This window comes from Suncus etruscus, chromosome 1 (assembly GCF_024139225.1).
Source record: "Suncus etruscus isolate mSunEtr1 chromosome 1, mSunEtr1.pri.cur, whole genome shotgun sequence".
NCBI lineage: Eukaryota > Metazoa > Chordata > Mammalia > Eulipotyphla > Soricidae > Suncus > Suncus etruscus.
In genome coordinates, this window is record NC_064848.1 from 100,767,615 (window position 1) to 100,789,473 (window position 21,859).

The window sequence follows — 21,859 nt, forward strand, 5'->3', positions numbered from 1 at the left end:
CCTAGAATTTTTTTGGCTATTTGAGGTGTTTATTATTTCATATAAGTTAAACAATATTTGGTCTGTATCTCTAAAATCACTGTGGGCATTTTATAATGATTACATTGAATATATATAGTGTTTTGAATTGGATTGTTACAATATTATTTATTCCAATTCATGAACAGGTTTATTTCCATTTTGTGTCTTTCTTTTAACAGTGATTTATAGTTTTATTTTAGAGGTCTTCCACCTCTTTTGTAAAAATATTAAAATCGGAGAAGAGATAAAAAGACACATCTTCAAGGTAACCAATAGTTATATGAATCCCTTATCTGCAATCCTTAACAGGGAAATGCAACAATGAGAAACAACAATAATAGTTAGTGATTTAACTAATAGTTAGAGATTTAACTAATTCAGACTCTTTGAAAAACAATATAGTTTTCATTAAAATTAAGAATTAAACTTCCATAAAATCTAGCAACTGTTTTTTATCTATCACAAGGATCCCAAAATTCTATTCTGAAAAGACATGTGCTCCGCTGTTATTGTAGCATTATTCACACTATTTACAGTAGAAAAAATCCTGGAAACAACCAAGCATCTAATATACAACTGGATAAAGAAACTATGGTAAAAGTATATACATACATATGTGTACATAAATACAGACATAAAATGGAATGCCACTCTACTAAAAAAAAAAGACAAAATCTGGGCTGACAAGATAGTTTAGCCATTAAGTCATTTACATTGCACATGGCTGACACGTGTCCAATCCTCAGAACTGCAAATGGTTTCCCAAGCACCATAGGAGTTATCTCTGAGCACAAATCCAGAAATAAATCCTGATACCCACAAAGTGTGGCCCAAACATACACACACTCACACACACACTCATACACACATACACACACAAAATGCTATCTGCCAGTAGGTGAAGAAATCTGGAGAAATCTTCATTCATTATGCTGAATGAAGTTAGTCAAAAATAGAGGGCCAGATACAAGATTGTTTTCATAAATAATATATAAACAAACACAGTAATTAAAAAACAAATAGTCAAAGGCAACAGAAAATGAGAATTGGTTTGAAGAAATATTTTTACTACAAGCTCAGAGGTAGGAGGGAACATTGAGATAATGGTGAGGAGGATCAAAGTGAATACTGTGGTGAATGGTGTAGTGTTGAAATTTTTTATGCATTATTGAAAATCACAAAGCTTAAAATAAAAAATTAAGTTATTAAAATGTGTGTTGAGTACTGAAACCTCTTTTTTACTTGACCAAGTTATCTAAAAAGTCGAAGATTTTAGTTTGAGAAAACACCTTTAATGATTAGAAATTATTTTATTTGCAAATGAGATCTCATTCATAGGATCTAAGATTTAAAGCCTTAATAAAATGGAAAGGTGTACAATCAAGTCCATACTAATGCAATTCTGTTTTTACAATGGAACAGAAATTACTGTGGTTTTTGCTGCTCTGATTGTAAAAACTATACATGTTCTGCAAATAGTCTCTAGTTCCTGTATCCTTTACTATTAACTGGACATAAGCCAGTTTTCACATTGGTTTATCTGTATTTCTACACTAACATTATCTACCCTTACACAACTGTTTGCTGGTCTATATACATTGGTATCATTTAACTGAAGTTGTTAAAAAACAAAACTAAGCACAAAGATCATGCAGGAAAACATATTCAAAGGAATGGGCGAGGTTGACAGGGATCTGACATTTAGCTTATAAAAATACCTAACTTCACATGGTCAATCTTCCTTTAGATACAATAACTGCAGGCCAACTCTACCACCATGAAGTTCCCTTTATCATAATAAATTCTTTTACAGATATTTCAAACTTTCAAGAATATTCAGATTAATTTTATTACTAGTCCTTCATATATATATATATATATATATATATATATATATGTAAATTGTAGTTGATACTCTAGAAGACAGAAGACCTTTAAAATGCACAAGTACACTCCATTTGTTGAAACCGATTTCATCATGCAAAAATACTTCTAAAGGACCATAGTTTACTCATGATTTCTTTTTATGGCTCTTTATATAATTTCTAAATTTGTAACATATGAGTGAATCCTGATGCACTATTTATGATGTTATCTCTACTTAGATTGGTTAGTTTATTATGGCTACAAGACATTATCTTGGTGACCAATCATATCAGAAAAAGCTATTTCTTACTTTCTTTCTTAAATTAATAGCTTTATTTAAACACCTTGATTACAAACAAGATTCTCATTGGGTTTCAGTCATGTAAAGAACACCCCCCTTCACTAGTACAACATTCCCATCACCAATGTTACAAATCTCCCTCCTCCCCAACCCCACCCCTGCCTGTGCTCTAAACAGGTTTTCTACTTTCCTCATTTATTCACACTGTTATGATAATTCTCAATGTAGTTATTTCTCTAACTGAACTCATCACTCTTTGTGATGAACTTCATGTCGTGAGTGAGAACTTTCAGCCCTCCTGTTTTGTCTCTGAAAATTTTTGCAAGAATGTCTTTTATTTTTCTTAAAATCCATATATGAGTGAGATTATTCTGTGTCTATCTCTCTCCCTCTGACTTATTTCACTCTGCCTAATAGATTCCATGTACATCCATGTATAGGAAAATTTCATGACTTCATCTCTCCAGATGGCTGCATAATATTTCATTGTGTATATGTACCTCAGTTTCTTTAGCCATTTATCTGTTGAAGGGCATCTGGGTTGTTTCCAGAGTCTGGCTATTATAAATAGTGCTACAATGAATATAGGTGTGAGGAAGGAATTTTTGTATTGTATTTTTGTGTTCCTAGGGTATATTCCTAGGAGTAGTATAGCTGGATCATATGGGAGCTCAATTTCCAGTTTCTGGAGAAATCTCCATATCCCTTTCCATAAAGTTTGGACTAGACAGCATTCCACCAGCAGTAGATAAGAGTTCCTTTCTCTCCACATTCCCACCAGCACTGCTTGTTCTCATTCTTTGTGATGTGTGCCAACCTCTATTATGCGAGATGGCACCTCATAGTTGTTTTAATTTGCATCTCTTTGATGAATCGTGATGTGGAACATTTTTTCATGTGCCTTTTGGCCATTTTTATTTCTTTTGTCAAATTGTCTGCCCATTTCTTCTCCCCATTTTGTGATGGGATTAGATGTTTTTTGTTTGTTTTTTTTTCTTGTAAAGTTCTGTCAGTGTCTTGTATATTTTGGATATTAGATCCTTATCTGATGGGTATTAGGTGAATAGTTTCTCCCACTCAGTGGGTGGCTCTTTCATCCTGGGCACTGTTTCCTTTGAGGTGCAGAAGCTTCTCAGTTTAATATATTCCCATCTGTTTATCCCTGCTTCCACTTGTTTGGAGAATGCAGTTTCCTCTTTGAAGAGGCATTTAGTCTCAATGTTATGGAGTGTTTTACCTACATGTTGTTCTATATACCTTATGGAATCAGGTCTGATATCAAGGTCTTTAATTTATTTGGATTTTACCTTTGTACATGATGTTAGCTGGGGGTCTAAGGTCGCTTTTTTGCAAGTGACCAGTTGTGGCAAAACCACTTGTTGAAGAGGCTTTCCATGCTCCACTTAGGGTTCCCTGATCCTTTATCAAAAATTAGGTGATTGTATGTCTGGGGAACATACTCTGAGTACTAAAGCCTATTCCACTGATTGAGGGTCTCTATTCTAATACTATGCTGTTGTAATAACTATTGCTTTGTAATACAGTTTAAAGTTGGGGGAAAGTAATGACTTCCATATTCTTTTTCCCAAGGATTGCTTTAGATATTCTTGGGTGTTTATTGTTCCAAAGGAATTTCAAAAGTTTTGATCCACCTCTTTGAAGAATGTCATGGGTATCTTTAGAGGGATCACATTAAATCTGTACAATGCTTTGGGGAGTATTGCCATTTTAATTATGTTAATCCTGCCAATACATGAACAGGGTATGTGTTTCCATTTCCGTGTGTCCTCTCTTATTTCTTGGAGCAGGGTTTTATAGTTTTCTTTGTATAGGTCCTTCACGTCTTTGGTCAAGTTGACTCCAAGGTATTTGAGTTTGTGTGGCACTAATGTGAATGGGATTGCTTTCTTGACATCCTTCTCTTCCCTATCATTATTGGTGTATAAAAAGGCCATTGATTTCTGTTTGTTAATTTTGTAGCCTGCCACATTGCTATATGAATCTATTGTTTCTAGAATTTTAGAAAAACTTTATTTTAAATTATGGAACACTAAGCAAATTTGCGTGTCATCCTTGTGCAGGGGTCATAATTATCTTCTCTGTATCATTCCAATTTTAGCATATGTGCTGCCAAAGCAAGCACTAGAAAAAGTTTTTATATCTTTTAATGCATTTAATCCTTCTCAGTGAGCTTTTAGTTTTTAAACTTAATCTTATAAATCAGTTTTGAACTCATTGTGAATAATTAACATTCACTTCAGTTTTGTGTGGACACTTTTAGGATTATAAAAGAAAGAAACACAATAGAAAATATATTCTACATATAATTAGATACCTATGAAACACTTCTCCTGAAAATAAGATACTTAAAAATGTCCTTGCTTTGGCCTTATACCTGAATTTGAAATTAGGAATGTTGCTTTTAATTAGTTTTAAAATAAAAATTTAGGACTAATTGTTATATTCATTTGAGTTTTCAAGTGGAAAAAGTCCTACCAAATTATTTAGAAGTGCAAAAGTATGTGAAATAGAATTTCTTCTATAGGTACCATTAATGGTCAGTAATTGCAAGTGATCTTTGTCAAACACAAAAAATTTCAAAGATATTGGGGTTAGATCAAATTGGGAGCAATTTATCTAGAAGCAATGATAAAATAAGACCTGTTTAATTAAATACATTCTTTCAGGAGGTGACAAAGTAATAAATGTATAATTAAATCTAACACCTACTTTACTTAAATTTTTTTAAAGTTCCTTGAGTAATTTTTCTTAGTTGTTTCCTCCCATTCTATCATACACACCTTCACTTTTAATTTTTGGGGGGAATAAATAAGGTTGACAGAGAAAACAAATGTTAACTTTCATTTTCCTCTGTAAATCCACTATTCACTATTTCTAACTTTGTTCTCTACTAGTGAAGGCATGGGAGAAGAGTTAATGCCCCGAGTCTTCACTGGTCAACACTAAGCACAATCCAGGGTTTATAGGAGAGAAAATAGAATTGTCTACAGTACTTATTCTCCTAGATCCCATGAATAAGGTTCCTTGGAATGACCAGATTTTATACAGAAACTGATTTACATGCACCTATTTTCTTCTACAGGTATGAGTTTTCATGCTCTCTTCCCAGCTTCAGGTCTAGGAATAATAAAAATATTTTTGATACTAGATCCAGTATCTCATCCCATTTCTTGTACTGTATCTACATTGCATCTTATATTTTGAAATAAATCCTTTATTACACTTTATACAAATCCACACATTTGAATACCCCACATTCCTCCCTCCTGGAATTAATATTGATCCTATGATCAAACTAATAAGATAAATAGATCGATAGATGATAGATAGATACAAAGATAGATAGATAGATAGATAGATAGATAGATAGATAGATAGATGATAGATAGATAGATATTAAAAATGGATAGAGTAATTATTACCTTTTTAATAAGACTGAGAATACTGATCCCTAATATCACAGTGGAGTAAACTAGGGGAAATTATTTACAAAAGACCTTAAAATGCATCTACCAGCAGAAATTAAAATAATGACCAAAAATAATAAAATGGAATTCAAATAAATAAAATAAATAAATTTAAAATAATAAAATAAAAATGACCAAAAATAATAAGCTTGAAAAATTGGTTAAAGAATGGATTTTTTTCTTCTCCAGGTGCCATTCTCAAGTTTTGCAAAAATACTGGTACTCATTTATATAAATCATTTAAAGGCAGCATGGTGGATCTGAGGAGATGGTACAGTGAATAGAGGATTTGCCTTGCACAGAGGTGACTTGAATTTAATCTCTGGCACCCCATATGGTCCCACTAAATGCAACCAAGTGTGATCCATTAACACAGAGTCAGAAATTCACTTAACACCACTCTATATGGTACAGAAAAACAAAACCAAAAACCAGATTTAAAAATGATTAAGGGATTTACAGTAATGTAGGAATTAAATAAATATTGATATATTTAATAATCAGGTATTCACTTTCTTTCCCACTTGGATCCCAAAATACATCAGGTAACTATTTTTAAATCTCTGGAAACATTCAAAAATTGAAAGAGAATTTATCCCAAAATGATATCAAGAAATTATAAGAAAATGGTAGAATCCATTTATAGAGAATTCCAGAATTGCCAAACTTTAGCTATAGGAACAGAGATTGCAATATGCTAAATTATTAAATATTAATGCTTAACAAAGCATCATCAAATACAGATAAAATTCAATACCGTGAAAATCATTGTCCAGGTACTAGCAATGGAAATAAATTGCTCCCAGTTAAAGGGGGAGAGTCCAGTGACTTAGGCACAACAGGGTCCTCTACCATTGTGGCTAGGAGCTGAACTGCACAGATTGTAAGAAAGTTTGGGAGGGGCTATTAACCCTGGCACGACCAGAGGATGTGGGAAGGGCCAAACCTTAGTGGCCTCAGCCAACGTACCCACCTAGAGCCACATTCCAGAGAAGGGACCCAGCCCCATACCATGGGTGACAAAAGAAGGCTGAAATCTAAAGGCATTGAACTCCAAGCCAAACCAGTAAATGCAAATAAATGTGTAAACTAAGGAAGACACTAACAACTGGGGATATGGAGAGAAATTCTAGCAAGTTTCCAAGTCCACCAAAATGGACAGACCCAATAGATGAGGACCTAAATGCATCAATGCAAGCCATGGCAAAAGAAATAAAGGCATCACTAGTCAGCGAGTTCAAGAAATCCATAGATGAACAAATCAACCAACTTAAAGAAGACCTGTTACAGAACATGAGATATTCCATACAAATGGAGTTAAAGGAAATAAAAAACACCATAAAAAGCCAGAATAGCAGAAACATACAGTTGAAAAATTGCATAGAAGAACTTGAAGAAAAACTGCAAATAAAAAATGACAAAGAAGCCAACCAAGAAATAAAAGGTAAAGCATTAGAAAAAAAAAGTTAAGTGTTTAATGAACAAAGACAAAAACAATAATCTATGGATTGTAGGTATACCAGAAGGGGAGGAAATTTGGGAAAGGGTAAGAACAAGAAGTCAGGAAAATATTAGCAGAAAACTTTCCCACTCTGGAAAGAGGTTTCAGAGCAAATCCAGGAGGTGAAAAAAGTCCCTAGTAAAATAGACCCTATTAAACCAACTACAGGACATATATTAATCCAAATGGCAAAGAAAAAGAGAGAGAGAGAGAGATGAACTCCTTAAAACAGTAAGGGAGAAAAAAACTCAAGTACAAAGGAAAAGGAAGGAACATAAAAATCAAACCAGATCTCCCATTTGAAAAATTCAAGCAAGAAGACAGTGGAATGACATGTTTAAAGGACTGAATGAAAGAAACTTCTAACCTAGGGTCCACTACCCAGCAAAACTCTCATTCATATGGGAGGAGAGACTAAAAACATTCTCAGACAAGAACTAACATTATTTGTGCAATCAAAACTGATTGTAAATGATGTACTCAGAGATGAATTACACAATCCAAACCCCTGATTGTAACAACAACCAGGCTACACAACACAACTGCACACCATCCCTCTGTGCAATAATATCCTTAAATGTCAAAGGACTAAATGGACTAAACTCTCCCATTAAAAGACACATAGTTGAGAGTTGGATTAGAAAACATAAACTGTATTTTTCCTGCCTGCAAGAAACACACCTACAAGTACAAGATAAACACAGTCTTAGAAATAAAGCATGGAAATCAATTATACAAACCAATGGAAAACAAAAAAAAATCACGGCTATTCTTACATCAGATCAAATTGCATTCAACCTCAAGAAAGTTATCAGAGACAAAAACTGTCACTACTTACTGATCAGGGGAACACTAAATCAAGAAGTACTAACTCTGGTTAATATTTATGCACTAAATGCAGAGTCAGCAAAATATGTAAGGCATTTGTTTGCAAACCTGGAGAAACATATGAGAGGAAATGTGATAGTAGTAGCAGATCTCAATACTCCACTATTACTACTGGACAGATCCACCAGACAGATAAATAGCAAAGTAATAAGAGCCCTAAATGAAAATTAGAAGAACTAGGGCTGCAACCAGATTGATACATTTGCCTTCGATGCAGAAGCATGGTGGTTAGAATCCCAGCATTTCATATGGTCCCCTGAGCCTGCCAGGAGCAATTTTTGAGCATAGAGCCAGGAGTAACCTCTAAACACTGCTTGGAGTGACCCAAAAACCAAAATAAAAAGAATAACTATGGATAATAGATAGGGTAATAAATAGGCTAATATTAGGGCTTATATAGGGTCCTCCATCCCCAGAAAGCAGAATAAACATTCTTCTCAAGTGCACATGGAACCTTCTCCAGAATAAACCATGCCTTAGGATATAAATCTAACTTGTATAAAGTCACAAATATAAGGAATATTAGAAGCACCCTATCAGATCACTATGCAACAGAGGTCAAGATTGACTGTAAGCAGAAGCTATGGAGAAAACCTAACACCTGGAGATGAAACAACATGCTGCTCAACAACAGCTGGATCAAAGAGGAACTCAAGGAATAAATAAAAAGATTCCTTGAGACAAACGATAATGAAGAGTCAAATTGTCTAAATCTGTGGGACACAGCAAAAGCAGTAATTAGGGGGAAACTCATAGAAATACAGACCTATTCAGGAAAGAGAAAAAATGACAGAATCAGAAGTTTAAAGGGACAACTTAAAGGACTGGAAAAACAGCATCAAAGAAACCCAGACACATCCAGAAGACAAGAAATAATAAAAACCAAAGCAGAAATAAACAACATAGAAACTAAGAAAGTAATACAAAAAATCAATGAGACTAGGAGTTGGTTTTTGAAAGAATAAACAAGATAGATAAACCACTGGCAAGACTCACCAAAAAGAGAGAGAGAGAGAGAGAGAGAGAACACCAAAATAAATAGGATCACAAATGGAAGGGGAGAGATTACAACAGAACCTGAAGATATCCAACATATCACGAGGACTTATTATGAACAATTATTCTCAGTTAGTCTAGAAAACCCAAAAGAATTGCATTCCTGGAAAAATACCATCCTCCAAGACTGAATAAGGGGGATGTAGAAAGCCTAAACAGGCCAATCACATCTGATGAAATTTAATCAATAATTAGGAAGCTCCCCAAGAACAAAAGTCCAGGTCCAAATGGTTTTACAGGTGAATTCTATCAAACATTCCAAGAAGAATTACTACCATTGATCTACAGGCTCTTCCAAAACATTGAAAAGACAAGAATCTTCCTAATTCCTCCGATATGCTAATATCTCACTCATTCCCAAAGATAATAAAGACACTGCCAAGAAAGAAAACTATAGACCAATTTCACTAATAAACAAAAATGCAAAAATCCTCAACAAAATCTTAGCAAACCGAATCCAGTACTACATCGAAAAGATTATACAGCATGACCAAGTGGGTTTCATCCCAGGGATGCAAGAATGATTCAACAAACGCAAATCAATCAAATCATACACCACATCAACAACAAGAAAGACAAAAATCACGTGATTATATCAATTGATGCAGAGAAGATATTTGACAAAACCTAGCACCCCTCATGATGAAAACACTCAGGAAAATAGGACTGGAAGGAACACCTTCCAGCAGTATAATATAGCACCATCTCTTCTTGCAAAGGCATACTAAAAAGGGGGAAATTTCACATATAGAAACAAGCTCTTATCTACTAGGGATAAAAACTCATACACTTTACAATACAGGGGCACCTCCCACCTTAAACATATGTCATATGGACCCAATTTAGATTTCCAGGTGATGAGACAGCAAATGTCCAACCCTGACCCCTAAATCGCAGACATAGAACCGACACAGTTCTCCACAACAACTCCAGTTACCAATCTCCCTCTGGGACATTCTTAATACTGCTCTGACACTAGATGTGCCGGTTTTGATATGACATCCTGACAATGAGGAAATGGCAACAACTTGCTCTAAGAGCAGGTTGTCTTACCTCACCTCCTAATGTTAAGATAAAATCAGAAGACATGTCATCCTTTTGACCTTTACTAAAGCCAAATTTGCTATCTACAGAAGACTGACTGTGACAACCATGACTGGGCAGAACTTATCCTGGGACCAATAAAAAAGACCTTAGTCTAGGCCTTGGCCTATGATATGTACAACAACCAAGATTTCTAATTCCAGAGGCCTGATGAGACAACTGCTACTGAACAGATCTTCTGGAAACATAATGAAAAACTCTATCATAGACTTTGTCCTAGGATTGGGGCAAAAACCAAGACCACCAACTACAGACGTCTGATTACAACAACAGTGATGGAACACAACTCCTAGAACCAAAAAGAAAGATTCCATCCTAGGGTCCATCCATCCTTTTGACCTGTGCAAATACCAAGATCTCTAGCTACAGAGGCATAATTTTATCAGTTTTAATACTGCTATGTACTGTAAAATATTACTGTGAAAGATTTGTAATCCACTTTGTTCAAAATAAAAAGTAAAAAATTAAAAAAAAAAAGAAATGAGGCATTTGTTTTACATGTAGCTGACCAATTCAATATCCAAGCTGGCCTTCAAAATCAGTTAGTAAATTGTTTTAACTCTAATGACTATTTATTACCAGTTTTAAATATTGAACTAATCATCATCATTTTTGACTCACTCTATTCAACCTCTTCAACTAAACTTTTCTTCCTTAGAAACAAAAATGGTTAATTTGACATATGTTTTCTTTTTCAATTTTATGTACACAAAACCTCAATGATAGTTACGAAGCAAAAACTTAAATTGGTGAACTAACAAATACATTTTAAAGATAAGAGCAAATTTCCCTAACCTAATGATTCTGATTGGCAAGGCAATACAAATAACTTTTTCCCCACTTCTACTTTGGAGACTCAGAGGGCTGAGCTCCTTGAGGTGTGTTTCCTGAACTATGCTGCCCAGTGCTATCTACATGGTTGCCTTGGTGAGCCCTACCAAGCTGCATGTATCACTGAACATGCAGAAGGATGCCCAATTTCTAAAGGATGTGGCCAGGATTTGCCAAAACGTAGACAAACAAAAGCAGCAATTCGAAGAACTTACTCCATGAGTGAACTATGGGGCCCACACCGGTTATGCCAACATTTTGGAAGAATTGAAAATCTTTAGTAACAAACATGATGATGATGACAAAGATGATAAAAATAGTTTTCAAATAGCCCAGATCTGAAGTGAAAGAAGAAAATCAAGAAAGATTAAAAAATAGAAAATAGGAAAAGGAAAACATAAAAAATAGAAAAAGAAAATCTTTATTTAAGCACCATGGTTACAAAATTATTCATATTTGAGGGAAACTCAATAATCTTGGATGTATTATTTGTAGTAATCTGAAAAGCATAATTTTATGAGAAATTATTTTCTATTTAGATACAATATAATGTGAACAATTACAAAAATTTGAAGAAAAAACATTTTTTTTTTTTTGGATTTTGGGCCACACTCGGTGACACTCAGGGGTTACTCCTGGCTATGTGCTCAGAAATTGCTCCTGGCTTGGGGGATGCTGGAGGATCGAACTGCAGTCCATCCCAGGTTAGAGCATGCAAGGCAAACACCTTTCCGCTTTTGCCACTACTCTGGCCCCTGAGGGAAAAAAAAAAACGTTTTATTTAAATCCATGAAAAAACAGTAATTTGGACTTAAAATTAAGTGAAGTGAGAAGAAGTAAACCACGTGGTGAGAACAGCGTGGGACAAATTAATCATCTGGACATTTGGTTTTAGGTGAAGGAATTTCACAATTGGTGTTGGTAATGGGGAAAAATTAGGTAGTGTAAAAAATTTTTTAAAATGGAGTAATAACAGTTTAGCCCATTTAAAGATCTGATTTCTAACTGCCTGCATCTTTGTCTTAAGCATACCAGAATAGTGACCATACATTTGGTGATGAGGTCTAATCTTGGTACAATATATGGTCCTCTGAGCACAAAGACAGGAGTAAAGCCTGAACGCTTCTTGATGTGGCCCCAAAACATAAATAAATAAATTTTATTTTATTTTAAAAATTTCAGGCTTGCACACGTGCTTTTAGTAAAAGGTTCATACTGCCTTTTTGTCCCTATCTCTGGTTATCTTTACTCATTTCACCTCTCTCTTCATTTACTCTCCCTTCATAGAAGGACCACTCTTCAGCATAAATGTGAATGTTACATTTATTGTTATCATCTAATGAAAATAAGGTACCAGAGATTGACTACAACAGTAAGGTGCTTGCCTTGTATTTAGTGAACCCAGGTTTGATCCCTGGTACCCTATAGATCCCTCAAGCATGCCAATTGTTATCCCTTAGTGCAAAGCTAGTGGTAATCACTGAGCATTTCTGGGTGTGGTCCAAACACAAAAAAATATATACAGATACTCCTCGCTTAACGACCAAGTTCAGTTTCAACGACTTGGTCATTAAGTGAATTGATTGTTAAGTGAGGAACTGCATGTACGATATACAGTAGTACAGTATATGCACAGTATATGTACTTGACAATACAGTATTCTGAATAAGTAAAATAACGAGAAAGATCAAACTGAAAACTTCCACTTGTTTTAATTTGCATAGGCTGTGTAATTTACATACAGTACTACAAATATTACAGAACATAAAGTTAGTAAAGTAGGTACATTAAAGCACCAAAAACCACAGTACTGTACTGTAGAGTGTACAAGATGGAAAAAGGATATTTATCTTCCTTAACCAAGTTCTGCTGTGCTTCCAACTCTATTAAATCTTCAGTAGTTAGCTCTCTCTCCTTGTATTGCACTAATTCCTCAATATCTTCCACCTCAACTTCTAAATTAAGCAATTTAGCAAGTCCCATAGTTGTTTTATTTATGGCATCAACATGTTCATCTTTCTCAAAAACTGCAACATTGTTCACAAAACGTTTTAAGCATTTTTCCATATGCCTTGCATACACTTTTCTGTCACTACCTTCTAGGCAGATTCAATGTTCTTTATGCAGTCTAAAATGTTGTGCAATCTCCAGAAATCACGGAGAGTTACTCCATCATTTTCTGTTTCTGCTACAGTTTTGGAAAAAGTTGTACGTAAATAATATGCTTTAAATGTGGCTATGGCCCCCTGGTTCTTTGATTGAAGGATTGAAGTTGTGTTTTTAGGTAAATATACAGTACAGTATATAGCTGTTTATAACGTTTTTTCTTTGCATCACAAAAAGTAATTTACTGTTGAAATGTAAATACTGACCAGGGAAACAGCAGTAAAGGACTTCAGAATAGTGTACATCAGCCCTGAATGATGTTGAGACGCAGGGCCGCTACCACGTTCCAGCATGTACCATCCATGAGATGGTCTTACGTAAGTGTGAGCGGTCATAACAGTGAAGAGATAGTCATAAGTGTGAGCAGTCACTAAACAGGTAGGTCATTAAGCGAGGAGTATTTGTAATTAATTTAAAAAATAAGTAAAAAATGAATAAAATATAAAAGAAAAATGAGTAAAATCTTGCTTGACCATCCATATGATTCTTTCAGCCTGGAATACTTAATGTGTTTTGTAGGCTTAGATATCAGATGACAAAAAAAGTAGTTAAGTTATATGGATACTATGAAGACACTTCAGGAGTTCATGTTTTTTGTTTTTATTTTTTTTTTTTTTTTTTTAATAGTTTTACTTATTTATTTGTTTATTTATTGCTTTTGGGGCCACACCAGGAACACTCAGGGGTTACTCCTGGCTATGCACTCAGAAATCTTTCCTGGCTTGGGGGACTATATAGGATGCTGGGGGTATCGAACCACAGTCTGTCCTCGGTTTAGTGCGTACAAGACAAATGCCCTACTGCTTGCACTCTGGCCCCTAATAGTTTTATTTTTACATCTGATCATTTTCAGCAATGTTAAATTATTTTGGGCAGACTTGATTGGATTGATAATTGCCACTATTAATATGGAATTGTATTTCCAGATTCAGTGACTAGCAAATAAACTTTTTGCATTGTGTACACACACAGAAAACAGAATTATCTGTACAGAGTTAGTCTGTTCTTTGGAAGCTGTGATTCTTAACACATTTTACAGAACTTTCTAAAGCACTAAAAATTATTTTTTTCTTTAAATGTTAAAGTCTGAGCTTACATACAATTTTTAATGCATGGCACTGAGAAATTTCTATTACCTTTCCCACAGAGTTATTTTAGAATCAGAACAGAAAATGTTTGTTCTTCATCCTCATACTAAATGAGATTTTATGTCAGCCAACTATTGGTTGTAACCAATAGTGAAAAGATGGGAGGTTTCTTAAGGGGCCAAATATTTCAGACCTACATAAGGTGCTGTCACAAGTATGACAATAATAGTGCCAGACTTCACAAGATGAATAGCCTGGGTTAAACAATGCATAAGAACTTATCCAGATATACAGTCAAAGCATTTTCTGCCTGCCCTTGATTTTATACATCTTTCTGTAACTCTGATACCTGGATGTAAAATGCAGCAGTCAGGGATATCACATGGATTTATGGTCTTCTCTGGAGCACGGGGGGACTCAATGCTCTGGGCAAAGATTATAATCATGCCTATCTGTAGCATTTTTTTCTTTTTTGTGGCAGATGTAAAATTGATATCTCCTTCCAGGAAATCATTGAAATATGACTCAAATCAAAGATAAAAGCGAGAAACCCATTTAGTTATTTCTTAGCTCAACTGAAAAACATAAACTAAATGAAATGGATAGCTTTCGTAGCAGATGGCTATCTCTAATGAAATAGCCACATTGTAATTTCCCTGGGAGCAATTACCAATGAATACTTTTAGGTAGGAGCTGTGCATTTTATCCCTTATTTTAACAAAAGAAGCTAGTGAAGACAGAAGTATATACTAACAAGTTATACTAACTTGTTACCTTCAAGTTCAAATTAAATCCAAGCATTTCATATTTTATAATACTTTCCTAAAATCTCTGGGGTCATATTTTTGGCACTGTATATGCATATATATTGCTACTGCAAATCAAATCATTAAGCAGTCCATTAATATCCATTCCTAAAGTGACATACAGATACAAGGCACTAAACTGGACACTGCATGTACACTATTTCAAACAATATTAATAGTAATCCTTTTCTCTCACAAAAGTGCTGAAGGTATTATATGTGTTTTTTATTTAAAAAAAAAGTAACCTGATAGAAAGGAATTTACTGACATTCAAATAGTTCACAACAGGTGTTAGAGTTGAAATTCAAATTCACAATCAAATTCAGACAGATAACCAAGAGTTATCAAACTATCTATCTGGAGATAACTAATACCTTGATGATAGGTCTTATTTTTTAAAAGTCACAGAATAATTCAAACATGCTAAACTCCTTCGAGCATGGTTGAGAGAACTTTATTATGATTTCAAATAGCCCTTTGTTTATTTTAAATTGAGCCTTTCTATAACTTACTAGTGATTTGGAAATTTGTTTGTTTGTTTGTTTGTTTGCAAAGAGGAGACTTTTAAAGAACTTATCACTTAGTCCATGTATTTGATTCTGTAATAAGAGAATCAAGGAAAAACATTTGTTTCCATTTTTTCTAACATGCTGAATAAAATGCCAAAGAAATATATTTGTGCAAATTTTGAGGCCCCACTTCAGTACTGACTCTGTGGCTATCAACTGCTAAAAATTAACAACGAAGTTATATTATTAAAAAAAACCAATTCTGTATTAAAACAAATGAATGTCCCTGGTATAAACTGACCATGAGCAAGTGACTGGAAAGTTTACCATCTACTTTAACATGACCTAAACACTCTTCATCCTCAGAGCAGAAATTGAGGAAGAACCATGATTTAGAAATAACATCATTTAGATCAATTTTCTTTTCTCACAAGTTGAACCTATGAACATCTGAATGTAAGTTCACAATTCCCGATTACAACTTTAGCAATCAATCACAGGTAACACACAATAGAGAAAATTATTGCAAGACCCCGCCCATTCCTAGGAGGGGTCTTGGAAAAGGTAGAAAAGCCTTTGACCCAGGGGATTAGGGCCACCTGGCCTGGGATGGCAGAGAAAAATCTCTCCATCCATCCATCTCCATCCAGATCCATTGCTAATTATTTAATGCTACATCTGGTGCTCAAACTGTGATTTGAATCCTGGACCCAAGAAAACAGCGAATATGGTGAGATTTCTGCTCTTCTGTTTGATTTTGGCTCTTTTCAGATGGAGTCAGCCCAAAGTGTTTGGCCACGTGAAGCCATGTTCAAAGATGGCCACGACCCCTTCTAGGGGCAAAAATATCAGTAAAACAGGGGAGTTGAAAACTTGTATCACTCCCATCTAAGACTCAGGACTGAAACTTTGCTGCCGAAAATCCTTTATCCTAAAACCTCGGCCTCCTCAAAGACTGATTAAAAGCCTAGATTGGAAACGTAGGAGAAAAAAAGACTGTATTGAAAGTGGACTGATTTTCTGAGAATAACCTTCGGCTTGAATTTGGATTTCGACTTTGAACAGTTTGGACTGGACTTTTATAACTCTGAACATCCAAAAGCCCCATGCAAAAAAGCTGTGACCTTGAAACCTGCTTGCAAAGTGTCGCCCAGAGGGGAGAAAAGGCAGCTGTAATCAGCCAAGAACTCCAACCCTGTAGCAGAAAAGCAGCAAAAAGTGCCTAATCCGGCCCAAAGCGGTGAGCCTGGGATCCGCCCTCCAAATCAGAAAGGTGAAACAGCACGAGCGGACCAGCTGTGGGACCTGGGACCACACGGTCAACAGCAGCGCGAACAAGGGACTATGGAAGTAAACCATGTGGTGAGAACAGCGTGGGACAAATTAATCATCTGGACATTTGGTTTTAGGTGAAGGAATTTCACAATTGGTGTTGGTAATGGGAAAAAATTAGGTAGTGTAAAAAATTAAAAAAAAAGGAGTAATAACAGTTTAGCCCATTTAAAGATCTGATTTCTAACTGCCTGCATCTTTGTCTTAATTAAGTCATTTTCTTTATACTTTATGTGTTTTGTTTTCTATATTAATATTATCTATTGCAAAATGTTTTACTGTGTGTATTTTAATGTACTTAGCCTGTTTTTAAAATGTATGTTATGTATTTATGCTGTAGTACTTGTGTGTAGGGAAGGTTAATAGGAACAGAAAGTTCCCCCAATATAGTTTAAAAGTATTAGAACATGAAAGTTCCGGAATAGTGCTTGGTAGAAAAGCATTAAGAACATTTTAAGTTACAGGTGTATAGTATATTTTGCAGAAATGTTATGTTTTTGAAAAGGGCTGATATGTTAATTTTCACTTTATTACTTTGTTGCATGAAAATATTAACCCGCCTTTGGCTAAAGGTGGAGTCAGGATTACAAAAGGTTCTTTTATATTTCAGAGAAGGGGGAGATGAAGCCTCATCCCTCCTTTTTTCCTAGGTAAATTGACCTTACCTGAAAGACCCTGCCCATTCCTGGGAGGGGTCTTGGAAAAGGTAGAAAAGCCTTTGACCCAGGGGATTAGGGCTCTTTTGGTCTTTGGCCAGCATGGAGGTCAAAGGGAAGATGGCTGAAAGGAGTTAAGATGCAGGGCTAGCTAAGAATAGCAAATGCTTAAAAGGTTATGATATAGGCCACACATGTGGTGGATAGGGCATGAATAAAGTTGATGCTTCCTGATACCTGTCTCTGGATGAGTGATTCCGCTGTTCACCTAAACCTGGGACCCGCCAGCTAAATGGGGATTGCAGAGCCATGTGGCCTGGGATGGCAGAGAAAAATACCTCCATCCATACACCTCTATCCAGTTCCATCACTAATTATTTAACGCTACAATTATTTTTTAAAGGAAGTAAAAAATCTATATAATTTAAAGGTTCATTCTCTGTTCTAGAAATATGCCTGCAGCTCAACCTGAGATATGTACTTTCAGCTCTCTCCCTTCTAGAGAAGCCCCATATTATCTCTTTAGTCTCTGGGTCCCTCTATATAATTTCATAATTCTCTAAATAAAAATATTTTTATACCACCTGGAACTTCAAAAGTTAATAACACTATTACCTGTGATATTAGTTAATATCAGCAAGGTACTTTGATATTCAAGGCTTATGAAAGACCAAAAGAGATAACAAGGAGATGTGGTTCAAGTGATAGAGTACATGCCTTACATGCATTAGGTCTTGGATTTGATCCCAGTGCCATAGACTTTCCCATCTCCTATACTACTGTGTATGACCCTAGTCTAAAGCACCACAAGATGTGTCCTTGGGAACCCCAAATCAATGTCCAACACAACAATGCCAACAACAAAAAGAAAATTAAAAAAGATAGATAACATGAGTTAAATTTCAAATCTTAATCCACTTACTGTCCAAGATGTAGAATAATGTTGACCCAGTTCAAACCATCAATATTTACTCACACAAAGCAGTAACAATTTTTATAACTCCATATTGAAAGTCAGTCTGCTAAAGTTCTCCTATTAAAATATGCTTAATTTCTTGAAAATGAAACTTCATTCTCTTAAATATCTTAAAATAGTGTCCCTAACTTCTCAAAAATAAATAAACTCCAATTGAACAAATTTTGCTTGTAAAAGCAGAAAAAGAGTAACTTTGTCACTGATTTTGAAGGATAGAAATTTTCAGGAAAGTCAAGCCATATTAGATTGTTAAAAATATATTTGCTTTCTGTCACTCTGGGACAGCTTCATCAGAAAGTATTCTACAAAATAGCTAATGGACATAGACTGAATCTGGCAGAAGACTAGACTATTGAGTTTGTGCCAGAACAATGCTAGTAAAATACACAAATCTTTCCAGCGGAGGAAAGAAATATGCAAATGCCAAGTTTTTCTCTTCTCTCATCTGGTGTGGAAGTGATAAACAGACTGAAAATCAACTGTGTGTTGATTCCTTACTTTAATGCACTGACTTGTTAATCTAATAGCTTAGTTTTATGGGCCAGCTATTTCAAATCAAGAGTTGCACTCCACAAACCCATATTTTACAATACCAACTGTGCAGCAGATATAAACGAGTACTGTAAGCACATGAATCAATGAGACACATGAATAAACATGTCCATGTGGCATTTAAGTACTATTAAAAAAAAGGAAACAGTAGTTGATGAAGAAAAAAAGACTCTTCTGAGGTAATTTATATCTAATCATCTTCCTTCTAATGACTTTGAAAATTGAAAGTAGAAAGTTACATTACTTAAATTGTAAACATTCCTGTGTGATATTGATATTTTGCATAAAATGTACATTTTGGTTTTGATTTCTTTAAATCTCTCATCCCTATAAACACTGACTACCTCAAATAGAAAGATATATTAACATATTTGAAGTGCTTTGCAGACCTCATTTTAATATTTTAGTTTTGCATTAAGAACTGTGTAAACTTGGTGTTCTGTTTGAAATCACTTAAATACACTATTATGCATATACATCCATAATATATATTTTGAATGCTCTTTAAAATGCTTTGACTTGCTAAAACCTTAGAAAGACATAAGAATTTGAATATGAGTTGAAATGTTGAAACTAATACTGCCCTAGTTTCAGGACATAGCTCATGTTCCTGATGAAGGAATATTCTGTGGAATAGATGGTCACAGTAATATCTTGAATTGACCTATTTGAAGCAGGAGCCTATTGGAACTGCCAAGAGGGTCTGGGAGACTATTAACACACTTAAGAAATATGGATGGTTTTGCATACAATTAAATCTCAAACTCATGAATAAAAGGGAAAATCAAATGCATCGATCTTATTGCCATTTTTCATCAATTCTAAGACATTTTTACATATTTAATACCCTGAAATTGATGTCTTTAATCTACAGCATATTTTAATTGGAAGAATATTTCTTTAATGCATGTAAAATAAATGTGTATACTACTCCTGTTGGCATTTTGAATTAAATGAAATATGATACAGTGAATATCATTACTTATAATAAATATCACTTAAAATTAGTGAAATTCAAAAATATTAATTGCAGAATTATGTTTTTGCAATGCAGGTTTATTAATTTTAACTATTCTTTTTTTTTTGGTTTTTGGGTCACACCCAGCAATGTTCAGGGGTTACTCCTGGCTTTATGCTCAGAAATTGCTCCTGGCAGGCTCAGGGGATCATATGGGATGCCAGGATTCGAACCACCATCCTTCTGCATGCAAGGCAAATGCCTTACCTCCAAGCTATCTCTCCGGCCCCGGTTTTAACTATTCTAATAGCAATTTATATTTAAAGACATTTTGAAAAATGTTAAAGTGTAAGTATGCTCAAAGGACTATATTATTATATTATTTAAGTAATAACAGTTAATGGAATCTGTGCTTAGTACTAGCAGTCTGTACTATTACAAGTTTATATGAATTTTTCTTATTTAGACTTCTAAACATTTCTATATCCCAGGGATGTGTATAAAATTATTTCTCATGTTTTAATTATGAATACATTGATAAATAAAATTTAATAAGGTAGATGGACGAAGTTTCTTATATTAATAAGGCAGATGTATAAGAATGTGGCCTAGTTTCAGAAAAAAGAGATCATTAAAGACATGGCAGAGTTGTAAAATAATTCTAATACAAATGAGACAAAAACAATATTATTTCTATTAGATAGAGGAAAAATAAGATGTAAACTAGGTCTCGCTGGCAACTTATAGGATATAAAACAAGAGTGACATTTCTAAAATCTTATCAACAATCTGCATTCAGCCACTAATTAGTTCAAATTTTTCCTTCACAGATACAGAAAATTATAATTTTCATGACTACACTTGTAATAATCACTGAGAATAGTGGGGAAATTGCTTAACCTTTCTGTACTTAAGTTTTATCAGTGAAAAAGAATAATAGTGCCCAACTTGAAGGAACACAATAATAGAAATAACAAATACATGCAAAATGCTTATACAAGAGTCTGGGAATAGTAATAACTGTTGATATTTACTGCTACTAGGCTGAATCATATGGACTAAATCCTTTTAATGTTAAAAAGAAGCTGAACATTAGCAATTTTTGTCCAAAACATGACTATGTGAGGAATCATATTGAATTCTTATTTCATTATTAAGCATGAATTCATACATATTTTGTGTAGTTTGGGGGCCACACCTGGTGGTGTTCAGGGATTACTCCTGATTCTGCACTTAGGAATTACTTCGGGTGGGCTCAAGGGATCATAAAGGGATTGAATCCTGTACGAAGTACAAGGCAGGAAGGTGCCTTACCTGCTGTTATCACTATGCTCCAACAAAAAATATTATAGAAGAACATGATAGTTATAGCTATGCTTTCCAATACTCAGCATAGAATTAGAGTTCATGCAAAACAAAAAGAAGTTTCTCTGATAAATGATACAGTCCCATTCAAACACCTCACCAGATAAAGACATTCTTCTGATAATCAGATTTTCTGCTCCATTACTATAGCTCAACCAAGCAAGCATGAAAATTAAGGAAAGATTCTAAATTTTGTAATATTAAAGACTTTCAGATAACCTGTCTTTCTTTTCCTTTTATTTTATATGCTTGTCAGCAAGTAAGTGAACTTGCAACAGTCACCACTTATACTGTGTTGTAAACTCTCATAATATACACTAACAAATAGCATAACTTACATTGCAATAGTTTTATTTCTCCAGATTTAATAAAGAAAATCAAACAAATTATTATTT

General features: G+C 34.5%; 1 non-coding gene across 1 annotated transcript; it reads right to left on the minus strand.

Moving 5' to 3' along the window:
- Positions 1 to 4,224: 4,224 nt before the first annotated feature.
- On the minus strand, positions 4,225 to 4,331 carry LOC126027765 (U6 spliceosomal RNA). Its single transcript, XR_007502323.1, has one exon. It is a non-coding gene; the product is annotated as a U6 spliceosomal RNA (small nuclear RNA).
- Positions 4,332 to 21,859: the final 17,528 nt, after the last annotated feature.